General features: G+C 34.3%; 1 pseudogene; it reads left to right on the forward strand.

Annotated features, from left to right (window-relative positions):
• Nucleotides 1-7,226, forward strand: part of LOC108910625 — a 13,935-nt pseudogene extending 6,709 nt beyond the window's left edge.
• Nucleotides 7,227-8,344: the final 1,118 nt, after the last annotated feature.

Consider the following 8,344-nt stretch of genomic DNA (forward strand, 5'->3'; position numbering starts at 1 on the left):
TACTCGTGTACGAAACGGCATAAACGAGAAAATTGTGGCAATTTTCTATTATTTTTCTACTTTGTCGACCTGACTCGTATTAAAATTCAAATTAATTTACAACATGAAAATCCAATGTGGACTTATGCCTACATTTATATGACTTTATAATGTAGTTTCCTACGTGCATGCAAAATGGCATAAGCGAGAAAGACGTAAATATTTTCATGAATTTTCCTACAACTTTGGGACTTATGCCTTCATATTGGACCCATAGAGGAGTGATACCTACTAGGCACAGTACATTATTTATAGTAAGTATCATAAATTTTCAACGGCATAAATGAGAAATTATAGAATGAAAATAAAAATTTTCCTCAGCTTTCCCAAAGCTCTATTTTCTTTAGTCCTTAGTAGGACTTATGCCAATGTTTTTTTATGAGCTTTTCGAATATAATAATGTCATACTTCTAATTGGCATTAATGAGAAATTCGTAGACAAATAAAGATGTTTTTCACATTTTCTTANTCAAAAATTCTAGTTTTGAACGATCCAAATTCTCCCAGTCTTCGATGAATAGTACTGAACATTCGCGATTGGGGTAGGTTTCTATTTGGAAATGCTTCGCGATACAAACGTCGTGCTGCAAGAGCATTGCCAGCAGCTAAACCGTAATAATGCATGTCCCGCAACCCCCCCTTAGAGTAATTGTTGTTCATTTTTATTATTATTTTTATGATAACATACACTACAAAAGAATTTGTACAAAATTACTATCTGTCAGAACTAATTCTCCACAAACTTGTTTCCAAAGTGCTTGTTTCCAAAGCATTCTATGTTTAATGTAGAAAATAAATTAAAATGATTTCGTATTCATCACATGCAAGCAGTTATTTTAGCGTTTTTCTCGAAAACGGTTAGATTTATCGAAACAAATAAAGTATACCTTTTTTCAAAAATATTCGGTCAAAGGTTGCATAAAGTGTAGCACAAAAAAGTTGGAACCATTCAAATCAAAATAAAGGCTCGTATGTGGCGCCCTCTACAAAATGCGAAAAAACGGTGGGCAAATTTATAATCCTCATCCCGAAAAACTCCCATATACGAAATTTCGTCAAACTATTATGAGTGTGGCAAAAGGTATTGCAAAAAAACTGCAAATAAAATTTAACTTTAACACCCTGTAACTCCGTTAATAATCAGTTTTGGAAAAAATGTTATAGAAAGAGGTAGCATTTATTTTCGGTCTAGAATTATCCCCTGAATTTTTTGCTCATCATTTCCGGTCACCCTGTATAACCTAAGTTGAAAATTCACTTTTTTAATACACTGTTAAACCCTTCACAAGTTTTGTTTGAACTTTTTTTGTTATTACCATTGCAACGTCAGTATGAAGGAGGCCATAAAGAGCTGTCACATATCGATTGATAGGTATAATTTTTCATTTTTCTATTTTCATAGGACATAGCCTGCCTCGTTATGGAAACAACATTCTTTATAACTACTCAGATATTTGGAATTGATAAAAAAATTAAACATTACAGTTATAAAAAAAAATCAAAATATAGCAAGTATTTTTTTAGGGCAAGCTTGGTATAGTTTTACAATTTAATTTTGACTTGGACTATATCAATGTTATTTAGAGAACTAAATAAAAGAGGATGTTTTAGCACAACCTCACTATTTTAGCAATAACTTGAAAACGAAAAAAGATATCGACCTCCGGTTTGTGTATTTGTTTTCCATATTGAATAGTCTACCAAGCCATGAAGAAAAACTTATATCGTTGCATTTAATTTTTTTAGTAAACGGAAACAATTAGAAATCTGATTAAGGAAAATAATATTTTTATTCCCATATTATAAATATAAATTTTATTAATAGTTCTTTAAAATGATCCGTCGTTTCTTGAAATCGATTAAGGCATTTAGAAGTTATGACAATCTAAAAATTTCTAGATGGCGTCCTTCATACTGACGTTGCTGTGGTAATAACAAAAATATAAGTGAAAACAAAACTTATGAATGGTTTAACAGTGTATCTAAATAGTGTATTTTTAACTTAGGTTATATACCATGTCCACCTATAGTAGGATCATATACGATGCAAAGTAGAGCAAAAAATTGTCGGCCTTTTATCAAAGGAAAATCGTGTCATCATTTTTAGGAGGCGTAAGATAAATCATTTCAAATTTAAAATGAAATTCAATGTAAAATCTGAAATACCGCTGCATACGCACTGTGTTCTGGTAGTAGCTGTAGTCGCCCAGGTGCATCGAGTGTACGAACTGGTCGGTTATACGTCAAATACTAACCTGGCGAGCTTTGCCGTCAATTAGAGAGCGCTTCCAAGAAACAAGTAAACAACAGTGGCGCGTACAGAGGTAAAATGTAGTACATATGTGGAATTTAGGAAACAAATTGGATTTATAATAAATTACATTTAAAATAAATAGTTTATGAGAATAAAGGAATTTTTGTAGCAAGGGTGCCAGACCTGAACTGATCCCCTCGTCCCTTCATAATGTATAAAGAAATTATTCAATTTGTAAAACCCTTAAAGGCGTACTTCATTGGTTCCCTTGACAGGCAATGATTTATTACTTTGCATCGAATATGATCGTACTATAGTGCGCTTAAGTCCAATATCTAGGTTAATAAAAGATATAACTTAATTTTTTTTTTCTACAAAGTTGCCTACTTTCCCGAGCTGCACAAAATGAAAATATATTTGCATATACAGGGTGTTCAGTTTTTCCTGGGCAGGAATCAATTTAATTTTTTTAAATTGAAACCTACAATTTATATGGCATTATCGAATTCTACGTGAAAAATTAACGGGACTTTGTGTTATGATCCCTATTAAAATATTGATAGTTTTCGAGATAATCGACTTTTCATTTTTTTTCTTATGTTTCGTCACTTCTAGTAGTTGACATAATTATGATTGTATGATAGCTAAAAATTATTTTTTTTTTTTTCAGGAACTATAGAGTGGAGATGGCTCTTTCAAAAAACGTATCAAAAGTTGACCTGCGATATACAGGGGGCAAAAAAAATCGTGTCAAACCTGATAATTTAAAATTTGAAAAATCTCGACTTTTTCAAATAGAACATCCTGTGTTTTATGATTTCATTAGATGCCTTTCTATAGACCCGACAATTTTCTAACAGCTTTCCCTATACCTAAGTTGCGCAGTTTTTGCGAAAAACCCATTTTTATGTAAAATACCGGATTTGCGCCCGTTCCTTTGTCGTGAAAAATATTGTAAGGGTATTTATTTTTATTAATTTTATTAGTTGTCTAGCTACACTGTTTAAAATAAAATTTAATAACTGACATATTTTGATATTTGAGTTTAATAAATAAGTCTTTATGGAAAGTTACCATTTATGTGTAAATAAAATCAAAAAATCATAAAATCGCTACAAGTGATTAAGAATTAACAAAATATGGTAAATGTTTGCTAGCAGCACGTATTTACAAAGCAAATAATCAAAATTTACAGAGATTCCCACTGTTTTGAAAATGTGAAGGAAAGGTTTGAATGAATGCAAATGCGAATTATGAGAAAACTACTAGTAGATCTGAAAGTAACGACGATAATATTTAGTTTAAAGTTGTGGCGTCTGCTGTTATTAGTAGTAGCCTTGGAGTTTTCAAAAGCTTGACAAATAAAATATTGAAAAAGTTTCATCCGTGTCATGTTGAAAATCAAGCGCTGTTACCGTAGTTAGGAAAGTTATTAGTGAAATTGGAGATTAAAAAATTTGGATGAATAGAATTTTGAAAAAAGAATACTCATAGTCGCAAGCTAACTTAAAATAAATAACCCTTACAATATTTTTCCCGACAAAGAAACGGGCGCAAATCCGGTATTTTACATAAAAATGTTTTTTTTTGCAAAAACTACGCAAAAACTAAACAATTGTGGGGTATACAGAAAGGCGTCTAATGAAATCATAAAACACAGGGTGTTCTATTTGAAAAAGTCGAAATTTTTCAAATTTTTAGATTATCAGGTTTGGCACGATTTTTTTGCCCCCTGTATGTCGCAGGTCAACTTTTGATACGTTTTTTGAAAGAGCCATCTTCACTCTACAGTTCCTGAGAAAAAAAAATAATTTCTAGCTGTCATACAATCATAATTATGTCAACTACTAGAAGTGACGAAACATAAGAAAAAAAATGAAAAGTCGATTATCTCGAAAACTATCAATTGAACACCATGTATATGCAAATATATTTTCATTTTGTGCAGCTCGGGAAAGTAGGCAACTCTGTAGAAAAAAAATTAAGTTATATCTTTTATTAACCTAGATATTGGACTTACGCGCACTAGGTGAACACGGTGTATAAGCTAAATTTCGAAAAAACGACTATTTTCTGTAACACTAGCAATTGCGCCCCCTAGCGGTGAACTTACAAACTTCAAAATATTTTAAATCAATTTCTTTTGGCCGTATTTGTCACTAAATTTGTTTCCCCATGATCGTAACACGTCTAGTTTCCTATATACAGCCTCTCCGTACCGTTAATGGATCACCCTGTTTATAAAAACTTCAGAAACATTTTAAATTTCTAGATTTAAGTAGTTGCAAATACATACACGAACTTCGAACCCGTTCCATTTTTCAGTTTGACCTGTCGAAGATCGTCCCGAACAACCTATACCTGGAACCGGAAAACCCAGCCGAAGAAATCAACATCCCCGGAGGCAGGATCATCGGCGGCACCGAAGTATCTCCGAATTCCGTACCCCACAAAGTTGCCGTCCTCATCAACGGCGTCAGCTTCTGCGGCGGCTCTCTGATCTCCGTAAACCGCGTCCTGACAGCCGCCCATTGCACCATCAGTGCTTCCTTCGTGGAGGTTAGGCTGGGCGCTCACACCTTCAATGTCAACGAGGCAACCCAAGTGCGCATCACCAGCACCAACATCATCAACCACCCCAACTATAACCAGGGCAGCTTCGCCGGCAACGACGTCTCCGTCATCCTCCTGCCTTCCTTGGTCACCCTCAACAATAACATCCAAGTCGTCTCTCTGACTCCCGCGAATTCCGGCACCTTCCAAGGAGAGAGGGCTTACCTGGCGGGCTGGGGAAGGACTTCGGACGCGTCCAACGCCGTGTTCCCGGTATTGGTGTTTGGTTAACCTCGATATCATCGGTAACGCGGCCTGCAGCCTCTTCTACGGCAACAACGTCGTGGCAGGCAGCATCTGTACCTCTGGAGCGGGTGAGATTTCTTTTTTTTTATTTTTAAACAAGCACCCGCCCCGGCTTCGCACGGGCGAATATAAAATAGCCTATGTTACTCCGAAGAGATGTAGCTTTCGGTAAAATTGGTTGAGTAGTTTTTGATTTAAATCGTAACAAACAAAAAATCAATCATCTTTCATCTAATGCGACCCTAATATTAATTTTAAAATAATTCACGATATATCTATATACCTAAAGACAACAAGCGAACTCAAAACTAAAAATGCAAAACCTTTAAATTTAAAACAATATAGGTAACTACCAACAATGTGAAAACAAAACGAATTAAATTAAAGTACCTATGTTCAGGACTATCAATTTTAATTAATAAGTAAGTAGTTAGGTATTTAACTACCTAAAGAAAATAAACACGAAACAAATATGCGACTATGAAGTTTTAAATGATTCACAATAAGAAAAAAACAAACAAATTATTAAAACTCAATGAAATAAAAGTATGTTCGCAAGTATCTATGTATGTTCCGACTACCTAAAGATAACAAATACAAAACATGTGACCTTAAAATATCGAACACAATTTTAACTTTCCAACAACACCTTGAAAGAAAACACAGTCGTCAGTCGTCACCTTCATTCGCTCCAAATCAGTTTATTAAAGGATCACGCGTGCGTTATCATTCGGCTTATTAGCTAAACAGTAGGCAAGACGGTGCGCGGGGAGGGTCGGCGATCCCATCAAGCGAAGCGAGGCGCTTGAATTTTATTCTCGCGTCCGTAATTTTTTTGCGATTACTCCTAAGATATTCATTTAAATTATATGGTGTAAAAGAGTAAAATAATGTGCACGAAATGCTTAAAGCCTCTAACTTATTTAAAATGATAAGGATTAATACCGTATTTGTGTAAATAGCTTTTACATTACCGCTTTATAATTGCCAATTTTTTAAAGTATTAAAATGGATATAGGTAGTATGTTATCTTTAACATATAGACATATGCCAATGCAGTCTTTTCTGTAGGCATATATAAGATAGACAATTCCACCATACATTGATACACTACATAAACTTTCGGACCCCCCGGCTGGGACGCGGGGCGCGGGGTCACGGGGCGCCCGCGCGGCCCGGTCGAATCACGGCGACACGAAATTAATTTCGTTGCGCATTATTTTGATTTTGCTATATCTCCTAAGGTATTCATTTAATTTGCATGGTGTAAGGGAAAAAAATAATCTTCATGAAATGCTCAAGCCAACTAACGTATTTAAAATGATAAGGATTAATACCGTATTTGTGTAAATACCTTTCCAATTACCGCTTTATAATTGCCCATTTTTTAAAGTATTAAAATTGATATAGTATGTTACCCTTAAGAGAGACATATGCCATCGCGGACTTTTCTGTAGACCTATATAAGATACACAATTCCACCATATATTATTTTGATATATCTCAAAGGGTTTAGGCAGCGTTTTCGTTGAAAGGTCTCAGACGGCTTATTTTTTTCCGACACCTCCAACAAATATCATTAATGTATACAAAAACTTAACAAATTATATACTAAAACCTTCCTCGAGAACCACTCTATCCATTGGTGAAAATAGCATGAAAATCGGTGCAGTAGTTTTTGAGTTTATCGCGAACAGACAGACAGACAAACGCAGCGGAGGACTTTTGTTTTATAATATGTAGTGATGACTTGGTGCACATCTTGTAAATATAAACTGCGGAAATAAACACATATCTTTTTTCCAGGTACTGTCGGTGCTTGCAACGGTGACTCTGGCTGTGGCCTATTGGTCAACGGAGTCCAAGTGGGTATCGTGTCCTTTGGTTCCGCACAGTGCCAAGCCGGAAACCCAACCGTCTACGCCAGGGTCAGCCACTTCAGAGAATGGATCCGTCGGAGCTCCGGAGTTTAATTTTTAAATTCAAAATATTATTGTGTTATATTTTTAAGAATAAACATCCTGCATTCCCTAATACCACCAAAAAAAATACTGCAGAATTATAAATTTATTAAATTAAAATATTAACCGTTGTAATGAACTTGTTTTATTTTATTTTTATTGTTAGGAGTTGTGAAATATTTCTTTATTTCTGACTATTTTNATAGATAGATAGATAGATAGATAGATAGATAGATAGATAGATAGATAGATAGATAGATAGATAGATAGATAGATAGATAGATAGATAGATAGATAGATAGATAGATAGATAGATAGATAGATAGATAGATAGATAGATAGATAGATAGATAGATAGATAGATAGATAGATAGATAGATAGATAGATAGATAGATAGATAGATAGATAGATAGATAGATAGATAGATAGATAGATAGATAGATAAGCATTTTATTCCTGTAGATAAACATTTACATTTATATAGGATCCGTCAAAAGAAAAATAACAAGAAGCCACAAACTTACAAAAAACAATAAACAAATCAAATTAAATACATTCAGAGTAAAATTCGTCTAAACTATAGAAACATTCCTCGATCAGAAATGCCTCCAATAAAAGCCTTTCTACCTTTACAGAGTTTAACATCCAAAGGCAACCTATCATATATACTCAAACCTACTACATCAGGTAATCGTCTTGCTATATTTAGCCTTCTAAATGGAACAAAAATTATTTCTGTCTCTAGTGGAGTACAGGTGGCGATCACCCTGTCTACCAAACGTATCATAATTGTCATAAATAAATGTACAGACTTCCAGCAAATATATACCGGTGAGTGTCAGTATCCTCAGCCTACGAAAGATATTTTAGGTCATTGCACCTAATCCCCAAAAGCATATACCGTATTTTAATCTGGCAAATACCTGCGCATAATAGATACACATTAATTGGCTCTGTGTAAGGACCTGCCTTACATTTCGAAAGAGAAAGCATATAGAAGCAAGCTTTGATGTAAGTGCAAAACAGTGATCCTTCCAGGTCATAGTATCATCAATTATTAGACCGAGAAATTTTACACTCCTGTCCTCCCCTAAAATATCATTACCGGCCTTAATATTAAATTTAAGATTACTACGGTTCTGAGATGTATGAAACCTCAACAGACCAGTTTTGGCACTATTTTGGTACAAAAAATTGCAATTAAACCAGTCATTTATGTCACGAAAAGCA

The sequence above is a fragment of the Anoplophora glabripennis genome, unplaced genomic scaffold, assembly GCF_000390285.2.
Source record: "Anoplophora glabripennis isolate ALB-LARVAE unplaced genomic scaffold, Agla_2.0 scaffold884, whole genome shotgun sequence".
Classification (NCBI taxonomy): domain Eukaryota; kingdom Metazoa; phylum Arthropoda; class Insecta; order Coleoptera; family Cerambycidae; genus Anoplophora; species Anoplophora glabripennis.